This window comes from Pezoporus flaviventris, unplaced genomic scaffold (genome assembly GCF_033815535.1).
Source record: "Pezoporus flaviventris isolate CSIRO_AGI_PZ_B2104156 unplaced genomic scaffold, CSIRO_AGI_Pfla_v1 ptg000213l, whole genome shotgun sequence".
Taxonomy (NCBI): Eukaryota; Metazoa; Chordata; class Aves; order Psittaciformes; family Psittacidae; genus Pezoporus; species Pezoporus flaviventris.
The window spans coordinates 8283475-8300153 of record NW_026892761.1 but is presented as its reverse complement, the minus strand read 5'-3'; the positions used below and the strand labels follow the sequence as shown (position 1 = coordinate 8300153).

The following is a 16679-nucleotide window of genomic DNA, read 5'->3' as shown; positions in this document are numbered from 1 at the left end:
GCAAGCAGAATATTAATAACTGTTATTATAATAACTATTGTTACCAAGTTTCCAATCACTATTCCAGATTTTATTGAATGCCTACTTTTATCAATAGAAAATTCTGGAAATGAGACAACTTTGCTTTACTTTGTCCATCTATAGGCTCAAAAAAAGCAAGGACACAGGAGTGAGAATAAAACCCCCAGATCCTCAGGTCTGTAACTGTGTGGGGATTAGTAGGTAAACTCCAACTGATGCTGTGGCTCTGCCTGGACCACTGAGTATGTTCCTCTGTATCTCTGCTTTTCCCCCATGTCACTTAAACCTGGACACTATAATGAGCTTCTTTCTGCTACCAGCCAAGATATACTCTAAAATCCTCATGGTGAGTTCAACATCTTGGTACCCACGTTGTGTTTAATTACCCGACTATCGCTGTGTTATTTCTGGTTGTTGTGGCACCTCTCCAGCTTTAATGCTAAGAGCCTCCGTTCTTCCAACGGACCTGTTCCATTCTGCAGCTACTAAAAGTGCTAAGTGACTCGAGTTGTGAAGTTGCTTCTACATAGAGACAGAAGGTGCTTGTTTTATTTAATTTCAAGATGTGGGTTTAAAAGTTCAGCCCAAAGTAGAGTTCTTTTTTGCTTATAACCTGGGAGAAAGATACTGTGAGAAGCAGTAGAAAAAACAACTGGAAAAATAGGGTGAGAAATGAGGCAGGCAATAAGTACAGTGAAAGTCAATCTGCAGAGAGCACAGAGAAAAAAAGACCAGCAGTAGGCAAAGAGAAATATGTTACTGAAAAATATATTATCTGTTCAAGGCCATGGACATTTCAGCAAACACAACTCAAATCCTGCGGTGTGTTCCCTGTGTTCTGGCTAAATCAACTGGAAATTCAGTAGTAGCTTTAAATAAAGTAAAATAAACTCAGCTTTCAAAAGAATTCCATATGAAAACAAAAAAGCCCATTGACTTCATGTTATTTAGCTCATAATTTGGTTTGTTTTACAATATCTTCACCTTTTCAGTTTTCACAGTGATGCCGAGTGTTGCGTTGGCAACCCAAACCTGCTATGGAGAAATTGCTGGAAGGGAAGAAGAGGTTTTGGCAGCTGAATGTGGAGACTTTTGGCAACTGAGGATGCCTGGAAGCCAGTCTGAAATTGTGGTGAATACCTTAGGTCCACTTAAAAGATACTAAAAGCAATCCATGTTGACACTTTAAAATGTTGTCTTTAGGTTTCAGAGGTAAGGCTCCAGAGCAATTCACACTTTGCAAAGCTACTATTTTTCACTGCAAAGGGACAAAGCTGTGTCAGTTTACACCTTGTTTGAATTTTAAAGAAATCCAGAAGCCTTACTATTGCAATGCCTAGAGCTAAAATATGGTAATGCCATGAGCTGGCTCTGCTTCTGGCCAAGCTCTCAGCTGCAGAATCACCTTCTGCAAATGGTCCAAGTGCAGACTGCAGAGGTGGTACAGGCACTGGAATTTACCTTTCTGAGTAGATTTTTGCAGCCTTCACCAGGATGAAAGCTACCTGTGGCATGCCATGTTAGTCCTGCCTTGGAGCATACCAAGCTCTGTAGGGGCTCTGACATGCAGAGCATCTGCCTAACTCATGGATGCGGGACACTATGGGCTGGTCCAGCATAAGCCAACAAGGACAGTGGTGAAACGGCTGAATGCAAGAGCGACAACTCCTGATTAATTCAATTCTGCCTCCAGAATGCCATTAGGACGATTAAGCAGCATGTAGTATTATTGAAAGTGCTAAATCTGGGAAGTAGACTTGGTTTGAAGCAAAATAACTGCAGAGTACTGGTTCCCTGCCAGTGGGAAATATTTATCAAGGGCTTGGACTGGAAAACTGAGAAGCCAAACTCCTGCCTCCTTTTCTTTTTAATTCATTGCAACGATGGCCCTTAGGCTTTTGTATTAGACCAGCTGTAAAATCAGGTTAGTAATACTCCCGGTCTCTCCCCCATCACAAGGGTAGCATGTACAGAGCAACATTAAGGACACTGTTAAACCTTGGTAGAGCTAACAGAGGCACATCGGACAGGGTGTAGGTCTACAACAAACACTTCTGGCAACAAACCCACTCCAGTCCTTGCTCCTTTCTATGATTTCCACCCTATGGTATGACACAATCCCCAGCAGGAGGGCCCAGTGCAGGGCTGGGGCTGCACAGCCAGCGGGGAAGGCTGGAAACCTCTTCAACTGGCCGTGCTGCTGGAAGAAAGGTTAAGATGGAACGAGGCACCCAGGAGCTGAAGGGGAGCCTCTGTACTGCTCTGTGTGTGCAGGCAGGTATGGTTCAGCACTGCTATAAAAGCCATTTGTGACAACTGTACAAACTTTTGGGGCTAAGCGTCCATACACTTGACTAATGGTACTATCCGTGCATGATTAAAATCAATTGGGACTTGGTATTGATTTCAATGGGATAAGTACTTCACCCTGAGGTCTTTTGGCCAGCTGAAGTCTCCATCCTTGGGTTATTTTCCCCTTGCATTGATATCACTGCAGGCTGGGACAGGACTTTGGGAAATTAATTAGTGTGAGCTCTGATCAATAAGGGTCATAGTTTATGTATTTCATTATCAAGTTGCTAAGAGATTCAGGGAGTATGTGGAGAGCTTGTCACCCAGTCTAGGGCATAGCAGCTTGGACATTTAAACAGCACTTGATGGGCAAACTTTGCTGCTTCCTGGGCTGTTGTTGAAATGTAGTTCAACCTGCACCATAAAGAAAACCCTCTCACTTAAATTATGTTATGAAAATGTGGTTGAGGGTGTTCATTATGCTGATGTCTTGTACAGCATATGTGAAATATCAGTTGCAGATCCTGAAGCTTTGCTTTTATTTAACATTAATTATCAAGCCATCAGCAGATGTGAAAAGTTGTATCTATTTTAATGCAGATGTGTCAGGACTCAGGATTCCTTCTACCAATCACTCTCCCATTCCTTGCCCGTGGCACAGCTTCCCTCTCCTCATTCAGATCTTGCTGTACAAACACAGCTGTGAAACTTCTGAAATAGGAGCTCTCAAACATGTCTGCGATCAGAGACAACTGTCAACTGCATGTTAACAGCTAATCGCCATGTGTCCGGCCTCCGCGGGCTGGCACCAGCACTGCTCAGCTGTGCTGCTTCGTCCCCACATGGCTCCTGGCTCGTGAGAGCTGTGGTGAGCTCACTCACACGTGCACACACGTGCCAAACCCCGTGCTTTCGTTCTCTCCCTCTAGCCTCCTTTGCCCCTTTCTCTCCATGGCCAAAAGCCACACTAACCAAATGACATGGGCTGTCTGCTCATGGGGTGGTTTTCAAGCCCTTCACTTGGGGATTGCTGTCACTGTTTGGTTTTTGGGTTCAGCAGGAGCACACCAACCACTTGAGTGGCACAGTCCAAGGTGTGGTGGTACTCTAGAGCCAGGCAGACGACAGCAGGTTTATGTGTTTATGTTCTTTTTTACATTCCCCGATCCTTGCTAATATAATTTTATCATCTTCTATTAGAGTAATGGGATAATAAAAGTGACAGTATGTACCTGTGATCCACCCACCACAGGCCATGGGAGTCTATGGATCAAAATCTTTTCATGCTGCTGCTGTACCTATAGTAATATGTTATAGGGCTCTTAAAAGGCCAAAAAGAAAGACACAGACAGTCCCTTTGTGGTTACCAAACATGTTATCTCTAGATGTCATTTTTGACCTACTTTTGCTAGATTTTTACAGCAGCAGAAAATCTGTTCCTTAAAGAATCATGCTTACGTGCATAATACCTAGATAGGGAGAAAAAGCAAATCTGGATATATTTTATTTCATTTAGGACTCCTCTCACCATGAATTACAATATTACAGACTCTAAATGCCTTCTCGTTACCCATAATTATAACTAAAATTATATCAATCTAAACAGTAACTACTCAAATGATTCATCCTGATTGTAAGGAGCATGCTCTCTTAAGTTATGCCTGCCCATCCATTTTAAAGCCTTGTGGCAGTAATAGCTTTACAGAAGGTCATTTAACAGCACATTAAATAAATAAACAGAACATATTTGTTTCAGAAATCACACTCTACCATGGTGGGAAACATTTTGGGAGAGGTAAGAATAACCCTTGTGAAAACTAATACTTTCAGCTCTTGGTTCTTGCTGAGGGTGCCACCCAGATGCATGCAGAGGCTCCATGCCATACCAGCAGGAAATGGTCCCTAATGTTCTTCATAATGAAGGGTGTTGTGCCAAGAAGCTGCACTGTCTACAGCAGAGAAGTCACAGGTAGCTGCTGCCCAACAGAGAACAGGGGGAGAGGAGGACACACCAGCACAACTCACCATGGCAGGTCCCTCTTGTGTCCCTCCAGAAGGTACCAGGCTTTGTGGATCCAGCCTGAGCCACCAGACATGTGGAGAGGCAAGTGTGGAAAAAAGTCTGCCTTATTGTAAGACATACGTGACCTAAGCTTATGAGAATGTGGGACAAGATAATGGAAAAGAAATGTGGGCTTTAACTCAGATGTTCCTGGGGTGTGTCCTCTTAAATACAAAGCTCTCTGGCTGCAGTAACACCCAGGTGGAGGAGTTCAGAGACATCACTGCCTGGGATGATGGAAACTACATTTAATAAAAACTTGAAGCTATTAAGTTGCATTTATCTCAGAAAACCCTTTGTTGAAGATACTTTGTTAAGAGTCTGAGGCCAAGGACAGATAAAAGACCCTGGGATTTCAGCAGCAAGAGCATCAGAACACATATCTGTAGCTGGTGCAAAACACCTTCTCTGTAGGAGGTCAATGGAGTTATGCTGATTAACCTCAGCTGGTCTGGCTCAACAGCTTTGTGATATAAAAGAAAAACCTGCTTGAAAAGTGCCAAAATAACCCCAAAACTTTCTTTTTTTTTTTTTTTTTTTTTGAGTTTCTTGTTTCCTGAAACTTCTAATATCTGTGTATATAGTTTTGTATGACAGATTTTATTAGCTGTGACCCTGGTTGAGCAAAGCTGTTCAGCATATGCCTATTCGTATTGTGCACAGTGCAGTGAACACAGTGATCCATCTCTGCCAGGAACTGTGGACTAATGGTACCAAACACCATGGCTGGACTGCTCAGATACAGCAACACTGACATTTTAAGGGTATGCTTGTGTGGGCAGGCATGTATAACCAGTCAGGCCACCTGAGACCTAAGAGAGATGCAAAAATACTATAGCTTGTGTACAAATATATTTTTATATATATATTATTTGGGCAGCCCAGTTAGACCTACTGAATATGTACATCAGTGTCCAGCTCACTAGGGTTACTAGACATCCCTGAACAAATATAGTTAGATCCTCCAAATCCACCTGAACAGCATGGCTTGCAAAAATGCTGACATGTTAGCCTAAGCAGCTCCCCAGAGAGCAGGCACTTTCTTCTGTGAATGACTAGAAAAGGATCTAGCAGTATCTTAAAAGCAAGAATGATGAGGTGCATCCCCAAGAGACAGAGGTGAATGAAAGACATTCACCTTAATAATAATAATGATGGTACCTTAAGGGGGCCTGTAAGAAGTCTGGATAGGGACTTTTTACAAGGGCATGTAGTGATAGCACAAGGGGAATGGCTTTAACCTGCCAGAGGGGAGGCCAAGATCAGCTCTTAGGCAGAAGTTCTTCCCTGTGAGGGTGCTGAGGCGCTGGCACAGGGTGCCCAGAGAAGCTGTGGCTGCCCCATCCCTGGCAGTGTTCAAGGCCAGGTTGGACACAGGGGCTTGGAGCAGGCTGCTCTAGTGGAAGGTGTCCCTGCCCGTAGCAGGGGTTGGAACTGGATGAGCTTTAAGGTCCATTCCAACCCAAACTACTCTGACTCCCTGAAAGATGCAGCAAGGGTGGACATGAGCACTGCTGGCTGAAGCTGCCCCAATCCTCTCCAGCGCCCACCATACGGTGCTGTAGGTCAGGGAGCTATTTAAGTTGAGAAAAATCAGCAAGAATAATCTTTTCCTTCCTGATAGTTTGGGCAATCTAGATCTTTGCACAGATGCAGGCAGCTAAGGAAGGGATGCCAGGTATAGGGATGGCACAGGAGGGACAACTGGCATTGCTGACAGTAGCAATGCATGCTCCACCCATCATCTTTTCCTTCAGAGGTAGCGGGAGAGGAAGGGAAGATAGCGAGCTGTGTGTTAAAACCTGGCTCCCGCCCCCAGAGATCTGGTGTGCATGGCTCTAGGCAAATCATTTCACTTCCCCACATGCCTCAGACATTTTGCTGATAGATGGAGTCAGACAAAATTTGGGGGCTGCAGCTCCCCGTGTCTTCAGAGAGACACAATGAAAACCTAGGCTGTGGAGAGAGTGGGATTCCTGCCACTTGTGCTGAGAAAGGCCAGGATTTCAGCTTGGGCCTCAGGGTGCCATAGGATGCACATGTGACAAAGAGCACACAACACCTAACGGGCACGAAGTATCCTGACACCTAACTGGTCCCTCTTAATTGCTTCTGCACATAGACAGAGTCCAATACAGGGGTATCTGGAAGGCTCACAGGCTTGTATTTAGAAAAAAAAATATATAGAGAACACTGAATGTTTGGTTTTTGCTATAAATAAAGTATAATCACCAAATCACAATATATTTGAGAGCACATGTGATTGACAGCCTATTCTTGGAGGGAAAAAAAAAAAAGAAGTGCATTTTTTGGCAAAGTTTGCTCAAGATTAAATTGTTCATTGTACAGGGCACCATCTGCCCTTGGAGAGAGATTTAGTTGATGGCAGCTGCAACCAAAGTGTGGAAGATATAGCTGAATTTCTGGTTTCTTTTCAACTAGCAACTGTCATTACAGGTCACATGCAAACTGTGTCATTTTCTGTGACAAGCAGGTTCTGTAGATTTGGGTGCTCACTACATTTTAAAATGCCACCTGTATAGATCCCGCAAGAGAAACAGCTTTTGTAACACACCTTGGGAAAAGGGAATTTAGAGCAGATTAAGACAAAGCAATTACGGTGCAATCATCTTGAACACACCGGTGGTGGGTTCAGGTTCCAGGTTTACATGGATGGAGGTCAGGGTGTACAGGCAGGTCACTCACAACTAGATTTCCTCAATTAATTTAGGTGCTTAAAAAGGGCAAATTGTCATCTGCAGGTGTTTACTCGACTGCTGTGTAATTCCTCAGTTGCCTCCTTGTTTTCCTGTGCTGTAATTCCTGGTTACACTAAACCCCACATTTTTTAAAACCTGAAGAGAATTTCTCAGTCATCAAACAGAGGCTTTTGTGGGTGAGTTTTCCCCCAACCCCACCTATGAGCTATGACATTAGAATGTTTAGAGTCACCATGAGACAATAAAGGCTGCTCAAGAGAACGGAGATGCTGATCCTACCTCTGCATTCAGGGCTGCTTTGCTATTATACAAAACTCATCTCTGGCTAAAGCCAGCACCTCCAGGAAGGAATTTGTACTTCCTCCCTCTCTCCTGGGCACTGAAACTCTTCTGCTAGAGAATTATATTCCCTTTCTTTGCTGAACAAAATGGGAGGGGAGAACTTAGGAGCACACCGGTAGATTTTATTAGGACTAGGAAACAAAGCAAAACAAAAAAGCAAACCCAAAGCTCTTTCCTTTCATCCCTGCCTTGCTATGAAAATGCCTTCATATTTCCAGGCTTGCTGACAATATTTCAGGAGGGTACATCACACACCGTCTCCTCTGGAACAGCAGACATTGTCAGTGCTGGGAGACAACTACTCTCCGGATTGTACTTCACAAGGATTCTGTATAAAGCATTTCTATAGAAAAAAAGGTTTCTGAAATTCGTGAGTCTCAGCCTTACAGACAAGGATGAGCTCTGCTTAATTTTCTTCTGATGATTTCCACATCTCCTACAAGAAAAACAACAGCTACTATTGCCTTAAGACAGATGAACGAGTTGTAACACGCCTAGATGCAAGATATGTTTCCTTTCACATGAAAGAATTTGCAGGCCATAAATTTGTTCTTAAGGTTATTCTGTGCAGTTTGAGCTTTAGGTCTATCACATTTTGTTGAGGTAGAATGGGATCATATTTTGAAACAGGATCTGCCACTACTGGTGAATTTTTGACAAATCTGGGGTTATTAAATCTATGGTTTTGGACAAGTTTGGTTTGGGATTTTTTTTAATGGTAGAGGCTTGGCCTTTCCAGAAAAATATCGTTCATGGTTTTAGGTGTCAGCACATCTTCCTGATTGCTCTGTGATGTGCCCAGACCAAGCCAGACCTCCTAGGAAGGCTCATGCTTCCATGCTTCTTCCTGCTGCAGAACAGAACCACATTCAACCCTTGCCTTTCCTTAGGCAGATGCACCTATTTCCATCCATGATTTGACCGAGCCTGAGAGCTTTGAGGATTAGGACCTTTAAAGAGAGAGCCAGAAAAATGCTTAAAATCTAAGACTGTGCCTGTTTGGGTTAGTTTTGTAGGAAAGGAGGACTGCTTGTGTCAATCAGTCTGCAATATGCTGGTTTGCTTCTGTCTTTGTGAGGGAGAACTTAAAACACAAATCCCCACCTTAAAAACCAAAGCAGTGCACTCAGTGTGAGTTACAAGTAAATCACCTACTCTGTGGTGCCAGAACTGCACATGCTCTTCTGCTGCTGATTTATCTACAAAATATATCACATGCCAGTTACTTGAATTAGGATCATGGGGAGAAGGGAATCATTAGAGAGTAGAAGAAACTCTAATGCATAAAAAAAAACTTATCCGTTTGTCTCCTCCGCAATGCCTGTTTTATTTCCTCCTCATGTGCTGACAGTACTGATGAGGCAACGGATGCTGTAATCCTAAGCAATGGCTTTTGGGGGTGGCATCATTGTGGTTGCAAATGTTTGATACAGCAATAGCTCTGAATTTCCAGGCAGGGCCTTTTTCCCAGTCATTGCAATGTGTTTAGCTGTGCTGGTAGGTGATCAGCACACCCTGGATCAGGCATTTCTCTCCTGGTGCTGTTTCCTTTGCTATCAGAGTGCCCTGAGAAGCCAGGTAAATTAGACTTGGAGAAAGGGACACTGCATCTTTGAGTAATGAGGCTGGGAAACAGGGAACACATTTTCCACTAGCTCATGTCTCACTGTATGGCATTCTGATTTCATGACACTTCATAATAAATCATTGCTTATCACTCACATGGGAACATAACATGGTTCAAGTTAAGATTCGTTAGTGATTGTAAAGAAGAAACATGAATTGCTCTATATCAGGGCTTTCTGATCATCTTTCTGTCCACTGCAGGCATTTTTTTCATCGTAACATTTACAGTAACAGTTGTTTAAAGCATAAATAAAAAGGAAATGAAAGAGCAGAAAATATGAATAATGAAAATAAATTTATTTGTCTTATTTATGTGTTTATGTAAACATTTGGCAATTGCTTTGCACAGCAGCTTGTATTCAGTGTCAGAGACTGCTGCACCAACATAAGCTTCTAAAGCTGGGATTTTAAATATATATGTATGTGCATATATAAAAAAAGACCTAAATGCCAATACATTCATTTCCAGGAGGAGAAGGTTCTAGCAAGCATATTTAGAGACAATTTGCTTTAGCACGTCTACCACAGGGAGAAGAATCTGGTCCTGTCCTGCAGTGCTGTCCCAACAGACCAGTAGCACAGCGGGAATGGAAACCTGGTGGCATCAGCCTGGAGATGAGGGAGAGGCTGATGGAGTGAACCTGGGCTGTCAGCCTCTTATCTGTGTCCAGAGGTCCCTCAAATGCCATAGGAAACAGGGCTGCATGTTCAGTATGAGGGATACCCAAGAAATGGGACATCCTTGCTACAACCATTGTACCTGCAATGAGCTCCGGATGGCAACACGTGAGCTGGAATAGGACGGGCGTTGTGGGTGCATTTGGCTGCAATTCAGTTTGCTCTGACCTTCAAGAGGTGGATTGTTTTTTTTGTGTGCTGCAGTTGACAACTTTTCCAACAGCAGTTTAGGGAGAGGGGTGAAAGGCTTATGGGTTTACAGTACTGATTAGGGGGTCTGTAAGTTTATTACAAAAAGATCTACAAACTGAAAAACTGGGAACTTGCTAAAATAAAGAACTGTAAGAAATATGCAGAAATTTTTCACCAAAAAGAAAAATCTATTCCCTTGTGCTACCAATAGTTTTACTATAATTTGCTTCCTTTACCTTTTTGGTCTGACTGTGGGAAGTACCTGAAAGTTTGGGATAACCTGAGAGAAATCAGATAAGGTAACTATTTGCTTCCACTATGGCTTTGATTATTCCCCCTTCAGTAATTTGCTATTTACTACATTAATCAACTATATAATATGTCATCTCTACTGCTCCCTGGCTAAGCCATTTCCAAACCTACAAGCAGCTTTCAAGATAGTTGCCAGACAGGCGCAAATTAATACTTTCAGAAATCCTTCCTAGAAATATTCCCCTGAACAAGAGCTTCTGCACCTTCTATTTGTGTAAAGGAAATAGAGTTGGGTTCAAAAAATTGCCAAATTATTATTTTTAGATAAATACATATATTTTTTTCTGGGTTTATTGCAATTTAATATTGATGTTTCATAAAAATCTGAACTATGTTCAAGCTTACCTTTGCTACAGTAAGTAGCCTTGTGAGACAAGATGGCAGCAGAAGTATGTATGTAGTTAACTCTTTGCAGGATTAGGGACTTAATTTAGTAGTTACAAAAAGGAGAGAACTGATCTGCTTTTACTGAAGCAAATAATCCCCTTGATTTGTGGGACAACTTGTCTGAGCAAAGTGGCATATGACCAAGGGACTGTAAATTCAGTTGCCTGATCCATCTGATCTCCCTCTTTGACACCCCAAATCACAAGTATTTGTGGCTACACCAGCTGCTGTCTTTGATTTCCAGTGCTCTCTCTTAAACTCAATTTTGCTTCTCGTGTTCATGGTCTAGGTCACTTTTCCTTGCACTCAGAAAATCCCCAAACCATATACAACAAATGTATTATGTACAAAAATGCAAAATCCTCCAAAAAGCAAGTTTGTAAAAGCAAAAAATGTGTTTTAGTAAAGCACAACATTAGATCTTACTTTACCACGAAGAGATGATTCTATACAAGAATTAAACCCCCCAAATCTTGACCAAGGAAAAAGACATCATTTTTCTCATACATATGATACAGACCCTTAATCTGCTCTCACTTGAAGTGGTGTAGTGAATGGGATTATTCTCCATTTATTTTGGCTTACACTAAACTGGAATTTTTGCCCTATAAGCTTCCTGTAATTTTTGTAAGTGGAACTGCCTTTGTCAGCATTCTTAATATTTCCCCATGGAAATGGTATTAAAAAGCAGCACATTTGCCCTACAATCTCATGTTTTATCCTTGAGAAATGAGGACTTATGGTAGATTTTTGTTGTTCTCTCTTTCTGTAGGAAAATGGCTGAATAACAACCTCAAACGAAGCCAGGAATGAGATGGTGTATCTTCAAAATGTTAATTCTATTGCAAACCATGCCTGGGTTAAAAACAGATATTGAAACAGGGGAATAAATATTTGACAATGCTGTTAAGGCAACTTTGCTAACGATTTTTGAACAACCTCCAACTGAGGTCTAAATGTCTGCAATATCCATAAACAACTCTATACTGTCCAATTAGGGAGATAAAGACATAGAGCCCTGTCAGGAAGATTTGCATGGCTAAGTGTCTGAGATCACAGAGACGATGAGGGATCGTTCGGAGTGATGGGGGATGCACAGAACGGATGACTATCATTACGATATTACAGAGGCTTACACCTTCCCAATTACTGGCAGGATTCATTAGTTACTGCTGCATTTCCCTAATAGAATCCTCTCTCTTTGGCTTATCGCTACCTTCCCTCTGTCTACATAAACCCACAACTCAGCAGTCGATCACCTATGAAAAATTAGACAGTGTAGCTTCCAGTGGCCTATTTAAACTGAAAACACAACTGAATAAGAAATAAAGAACAAAAAAAATAAGGGCTGTAATGCAGATATGCGGGAGCTACAGAAGCGGCATCAGATGGGTTTGGAATTCTCTTGTTATTGAACTGAGAAAATATCAGTGGCAGCTGCAGGGAGAAGCATCATGGTGGGTTTAAAAGCACAATGAAAGCATTTTACATAGACATACGTACACACACAAACTATAGGCAGATTGCAAAGTGACAATTACTTAAGGCCTGCTAGGCTGAAGTTTCACAACTAAGATTGGTGAATATTACAGGGGCTCGATGCTGTTGCCATCGACTCAGCCCCATTAAAGATAATGGTGTGAGCATTTCTACACTGTCATCGTGTTACTATCAACAGCATTATCAGTATCAACTGCTTTTACAATTATGCACAATGCACAATTATGTTCTTCCTGCACAAAGACCTAGCAACCACCAAACTCGTTTTCTTTTTAAATACACTGAAAAGTGCATAGATTTCAATCCTTCATCTGTTCACAGAGGAAACAACATTTCTAAATCATCACTGATAGCATTTTTTTCCTCCCGTTCTAAGGATGGCCAACTGTTCTCAGTGATTTCTATTACATTTCCTACCTATTATTTCATGTAATGGCATTCCTTAAATTTTAAATTAGCTTTGAAGAATAAAAATAATTGAATTCCTGCTGTTTTGTGTACATAGAGGGTGACAGGAGCTAATGTGATAATTTAAACTGTAAATGAGTCTTCACTTTGTGTTCATTAATTACAGCTAATTACTGAATTACAAACCTTCTTGGTTAGGCACTGTTATGTATTCATGTAGCATGTTGGATTTCCAGCTGGTAGAAAACTGTTTTATAGACTTACAAGCTGACACACCAAGCTACTGCCGAAACAATTCAGTTTGAAAAATAAAGGAAGGGTGGGGGGCACGTAACTGCTCCTGCTCTTTGAATTAAGTGAGTGATGAGAAACAGTGCAGCAAACTTGAACCTCAGGTGAGCAAGGATCTTGTGTATATAATTAGAAAATATATGCTGTGTCTGGGAGGCAGAAAAGCAATGATTCTGAGCTGCCACTTTGGGTGAAGAGCGGGAGTCTGCCCTGCTCACACCTGGTTTACACCAGTGTTAATTCCCTTTTTTAAACAGAGTTGTTACTCTCTTTACAGAGGTATATCAGTGAGACAGAAATGCCTCTGCAAATGGGGCCAGCCCTCCTAGCACCAATTCTTCAGTTATGCTCATGAACAGCGGGATAGTAATATAAAACTGAGCATTCAAGCAAGTGTGCATTGCATTCTGTACGTAAGTGCTTATTGTTCCTCACTGAAGGATCATGTGTAATGCTATAGGGCTGTCTTGAGCATTTACTCAACATATTCTGCATTGAATGATTCTGTCCAAACCTCTCCTTTGGATACCTTTTGTCTGCTGATGTTTCGTATCAAAGCTGAACGCACTAGCTGAAGTCTCTCTGCAAACTGAGCAGGAGCACCACAACGACAAAATCAGCCATGTTAAGATCTTACAAGCTACAAAGCTTAATGCCCAGAGAGAGAACTGTGGCAAGCGGCAAAGCAAAGAAAGTAAAAACATCACCTACATCTCTGATAAATACACAGACAGAAGAAATAGAGATTTCCCTTTTATTGGCAATTGTGTTTTCCACTGGTTTCATGTGCTTTGTTCTCTTCTAACAAAATAAGCCAGCAGTAATGTGGCCAACACCCGTGCCTGCACCAGCCCATCTGCCAGCAAAGCCTGCAACAGGTAAGCAAAACCCTGCCTCATGCTGGAGGCAGCAGTGATTGAGAGAAACTACTGAATCAAATAATTAAAATTGTTTGATTATATTATTCTATGACCCATTTTGCCTTCCAGACTGGGGACTGTGAAGACTCAGATCAAGGGCCAATGTTGTGTCTGGAAAGCAGATCCTTCTTGGAAAAAGCATAGTGTCTCATATGGTCTGTACTGGAAAAATTTAGCTGAATAATACATAAACAGCTAGAAAGGAAGAGCTGGATTTTCAGCTGATGTAAAAGTGTGTAGCATCATTAGTTTCAGGAGAGTTATGTTGATTCACAGCAGCTGAGGATACAGCTCAATAGGTTTGTAATAATAAAGCCTTTGATGAGAGGCCCCTGAAAGCAGCAACATTAATGTGTGACTGCTCACATAAACACTAGTTCAATGACAAGGCTTTTCTGCCTAAGAACTAGTCTGTGTCTTCAGGTTTAATCATAAGTACTAGTCTTTTGTCCTTAAATAATCATTTTCATCTGGAGAATGGCAAAGTGACTTGTTCTAACACCAACAGAAATTTAGTAGTAGACTTTGCAATGGGATTCATGTCATGTCCTACTCCCTCATCACCTTCTCCTGCTGCCTCTTCTCTTTCAGGATACAAAACGGGATGGGGAAACCAGGGGAGAAGAGATGTGCAGGCAGAAATTCCTTTCTTTCTCTGGATAGTAACTCTCTGCTATCATATAATGCTAATGACTTTCATTAATCTTCTGTAGGCCTTTCATTGAAGGGTTCTTTTCACTCCACGTACAGAGATCACTTAAATGCTACTGTATGCTAAGTAAAAATGAGAATTCTTGGTATCACATTTTAAAAATGTTATGAGGAGTAGCACTGTGCAGCATGGTACCTATCGAGGGTCAACAGGACTAAAGAGGTAAGACTGGTGCTGTTCAGTAAGCTATCAGCCACCATTTCTAGGCAGTCTCTCACCCAACTTGTTTTCATGTCTCACTCCTTTTCAATCTGACAGTCTCCAGCATACAAATTTGCACTAAAACTAAGCATTTCAAATGTACCAGAGGGAAGCAGGGGCCTCACACCTATTGGTTGATTAGTGCACCTAATAACCTTTGGCTTTTTTGCCCCTCTTTTTTTAACACAAATTAACTGATTACTCCATTAGTTGAACAACTTGGAAGAAATGACAAGGAACTAACAGGAGAGTAACACTGTATTTTCTATTTGTTTTCTTCCATTGCAGTGCTAATTAGGAGTAGTTCTTGATACAGTGCTTTGGGGAATGCTGATGAGAAGCACAAAAAAGGCTGAAGTGCCTCTTCTGTACAGCATCGATGCAGCAAAACACAGCACCCTCTCCATTGTCATTACCCTGATCTCCCACACTATCAGTATTTGGGACACTACAGTACACATGTATTAGAGTCTGCATAGACTGGCCTTCCTGAAGTCTATACCCTCACTTAGGGGTAATACTGTATTAACTCACAGTTTATCAGAACAAAATATGCTTTCAAGCAGAAATATCAAACCTGTTTGGCAGTGGTAGGAAGGGAAGTAGGGATTAGGTGGGAATATATCTTTAGAGGGAACTTGGCTCTGTGCTGCCTCTGCACCCTTTTGCCTGCAGGGCATGGGCTGCACTGGGTGGTGTCATTACCATCCTTCATGCAAAACCCTGCCTCTGTGTAACTTGCCTGGTTCCAGCTCTTTGGACAGGCTAGGCGCAGCAATCCGGAAAAAGGGAGAGACTGCCCTAACTTCCCAAGTGCCAACAAGAGCTTTTCCTCCAAAGATTTTCACCCCCTCTTGGACTTGGGAAAGGGTCATGGGGATGAAGGCTGTGAGGGTAGGATGGAACCTCTTTCCCATTCACCAAGGTTTGATTCTCTTTATGAGCATGATCCGCCAATCCGTAATCAAGGGTTAATTTCACAGCTCACTGCTTCATCTAGCATAATATCCATTCAGACTAATTAAATCTGTCTAATAATGTGAGTGTCTTTGTCTTTGTTCTTTCCATTCTTTGTTTTACACCCTTCACATCTCATCTCCAGAACTACACGCCATCACACTCTGCTTGACAAGCAGAATCCATCCCTAAAATTAAAACATTCCTGACCTATCTGCGATGACAAGGCAAGCAAGCTTCACAGCGCTGCGGCCCATGAAGGGAGCTGACACATTTGTTTTTAATTTCAAAAGAGTAGAAAGTGAAGATCTGACCCTGTCAATCAGGCCCTGTGACAAGTTTAATCATTGCTGCCCCACAAAAATCACGGCTAAATAGGAATGCAAATAATGTATCACAGGCTCTTATAAATGCTAATCAAGGAGAAGTAATCAACTGACAATTTCACTGATCTCCTTTCTGAAGAAGTCAGTCAACGCACTGTCTCTGGACCACAAAGAGAAGAAAAGACAAAAGGCATAGATGCCGTTTCCAAAAAAAAACTATCCTTTTTCAGGGCTTTCTTTTTCTTCTTTTATAGAGAAAACCAGAGAATTCACTCTTTTTGATCCTCTACCGAACTTTAAAGCAAAGCTGTTTCTCAGGATCTTGAACAGTTATATGTCAAGTGTACTTTATTAACAGTACCCTCCCAACCCAGAGACAGCACTTGGAAACTTCTGCTAAAATAAAAATCTTCATTTGTCTTTGTCATTCATCCATCTTCAAAATTCTTTTCCGTCTTAACAGCTTCTGTCCTCTACGGGCAATATATTTAGTGATATATGAAGTTTTACAAGTGGAAAGCTAATAGTTGAGCTCACATTTTTTCTTCAAGCAGCTCCCCTCCTCCCAGACTGAAAGAAAAGTCTTGCTTGGAATTTATTTGAGCGCAAAGGCTCTCTTCAGTACCAGGATTCTTTAACTGACTATCCTTTTATGACCTTTTTAATGTGGTAAAGAACAGACAGCGCAGGCGCAATGCCAGTCTTTCACTCACAAATTCTGCATGGCAAGAA

At 41.8% G+C, this 16679-nt stretch overlaps 1 protein-coding gene and 1 long non-coding RNA gene across 3 annotated transcripts in view; both read right to left on the bottom strand.

Annotated features, from left to right (window-relative positions):
• The window catches only part of TSHZ2 (teashirt zinc finger homeobox 2), a 228378-nt gene that overhangs the window by 8576 nt on the left and 203123 nt on the right, over positions 1-16679 (bottom strand). The window lies entirely within an intron of this gene.
• On the bottom strand, positions 13-4603 carry LOC133262543 (uncharacterized). The gene is made up of 3 exons (XR_009741346.1): positions 4339-4603; positions 3546-4262; positions 13-2218 (listed from the first exon to the last, which is right to left on the bottom strand). It is a non-coding gene; the product is annotated as an uncharacterized LOC133262543 (long non-coding RNA).